At 38.1% G+C, this 2,473-nt stretch overlaps 1 pseudogene; it reads right to left on the bottom strand.

The window, feature by feature from the left end:
• Positions 1-562: 562 nt before the first annotated feature.
• Positions 563-2,473, bottom strand: part of LOC116888071 — a 3,253-nt pseudogene continuing 1,342 nt past the window's right edge.

Genomic DNA, 2,473 nt, shown 5'->3' with positions numbered 1-2,473 from the left:
TTAAAACTGCTGAGCAGCAGCCTGCTTCCTATAATGCCCAACAAATCCTAATTACTTCAACATGAATTTCTTATTAAACAAGGGGGTCCACCATTTGTAGAAAGCAATACTCAGTCTCCAGTGACATTTCCCAGAAATGGCATATGCCACTCAGGTCTACACACGCTCATGCTTTCCAAGTGAAATACCTAGCCTCATGTGCATAGAAGCATGGATAGCAAAGTTGAAGATCAGTATTATAAATATTTTTCTATTTATTTGAGGCACAGTAAAAAAAAATGGTACACTTTGGAAATTAAGTGGCACAAGGTACACAGCCATTAACTTGAGAAAAATTTTACAGTTAAAAAAAAGTAAATGAAAATTTTTTCTCCTGTTTTAAACACTGTGTTACATAATTCTATCTTCCCAAATAGGCCATTTACAAATATCAGGTCAATAAACTGCTAATATCCATAAAAAGGTAGTTTCTTACTAAAATGCCAAGAATTTAAGTGGTATCTAAACAAGAAAAGACCAAACCAAACTGTAATGAAAACCTAAATATCTAAAATCAGGATTTTTATTTGGCCCTCATACTCTCTCTCCCTCTACTATATGCTGCTTGAGTTCTAGGCCCGCTAGTATTCTGTCCACCCACAGGACCCACACCTCCCTTCCCAAAGTGCTCAGTGTACGTGTCCCTCCCATCCTGGAACCACGCATGGTTGCTTGTGGAACTCCATGATTAGCTTCATAACCTATGCCACCATCACCACCTAGCGGTGGAAATTTCTGACCTCCTGAACCAAAGAGATCTCCCATGCTCAGTGTTCCACTATCACCCATTTTTTAAAAACTTTATTTAATTTTTTTTATTTTTACACTCCAGATGTTATTCCCCTCCCGGCCCACTCTCCGACTGTTCCACATCTCATATCTCCCTCCTGCCCCCCATCTCCTGTCTCCACAAGGATTTCCCCTCCCCACACACCCCACCAGAATTCTAAACTTCCTGGGGCCACCACCCGTTCTTATATCTCTTTTTCTTAGATACAGGTAGCCTATCCTGCTGTAACTTTCTTCTCGTTGCTATCCCATTTGTTCTTATATCTCAAGTTGGCAAATCATTATCTCTTCTTCTCTTCTATGCTGTTCCTCCTCTTGCCGCAACTGCATTTCTTTATGTTTCTTCTTTTCTTGACTGTGAAGTTCCTCCATGCGTCTAGATTCTTCCTGGAGTCTCATCAGATCTCGGTGCAAAAGATTTGTTTGGTGCTCGTGGTAGGCACCTTCCATTTCACTTTCCGATATGTCTTTTTGTTCCAACTTATTCCCTTTGCTGTTTTTCCATTTTATCCAAGGACTTCCATCATTGAGAATATTCACATTCAAACGTTAGTTGTTTGTGGGGACCCTACCTGCTGATAAAACAGAGGATGAATTCAAAAGACTGTTTACTAAATATGGAGAACCAGGAGAAGGTTTTATCAACAAAAGCAAAGGGTTCGGGTTCATTAAACTTGAATCTAGAGCCTTGGCTGAAATCGGCAAAGCTGAATTTGATGATAATCTCATGAGAAGTAGACAGTTTCATGTTCGGTTTGCCACACATGCTGCCACCCTACCTGTTCAGAATCTTCTTGTTTCCAATGAACTTTTGGAAGAGGCCTTTATCCAGTTTGGTCGTAATGAAAGGGCTGTTGTATTGTGGGTGATCATGGAAGATGTATAGGGAAAGGCATTGTTGAATTCACTTTTTTTTAAAAAAAATTTTAACAAACAATTTTATTGTCTTCTTTTAAATGAAAGGAATGGGACTCTACTGAAGAAATTGAGAGTTGGTTTGGACCAGAAAGTCTAGCAACTGCTCAATAGTGAAACACTTCAGGAAAGGAGAGTCCTGGAATTCTAAGTGTCTGAGGGGAGTATACAAAGAGAGCCAAAGGCAAAGAATTTTGATTTCTTAAAATCATACCTATGTTCAAAACATGGGGCATAATATTATATAAATATACTTTATTAGTTCTTAAAGAGCTTAATAAAATATATTTAATTATATTCACATATCCCCAACTCTTTCCTATTTACCAAGCCTTGGTCTTTAATAAGAAAAAACACAAACTTTCAAGACCAATTTCTGTTTCTTAAATATTCTTGAATTTGTGATCTTTCAATGGAGTGTGGTCCTATTCCTTAGTGAAAAAAATGACTATCTGAAAAAATTTCCAGAACAAAACACCCATGGCTTATGCTCTAAGATCAAGAATCGACAAATGGGATCTCATAAAACTGCAAAGCTTCTGTAAGGCAAAGGACACTGTGGTTAGGACAAAACGGCAACCAACAGATTGGGAAAAGATCTTTACCAATCCTACAACAGATAGAGGCCTTATATCCAAAATATACAAAGAACTCAAAAAGTTAGACCGCAGGGAGACAAATAACCCTATTAAAAAATGGGGTTCAGAGCTAAACAAAGAATTCACAGCTG

This window comes from Rattus rattus, chromosome X (assembly GCF_011064425.1).
Source record: "Rattus rattus isolate New Zealand chromosome X, Rrattus_CSIRO_v1, whole genome shotgun sequence".
NCBI classification, from domain to species: Eukaryota; Metazoa; Chordata; class Mammalia; order Rodentia; family Muridae; genus Rattus; species Rattus rattus.
This window is presented reverse-complemented; position numbering and strand designations above follow the sequence as displayed.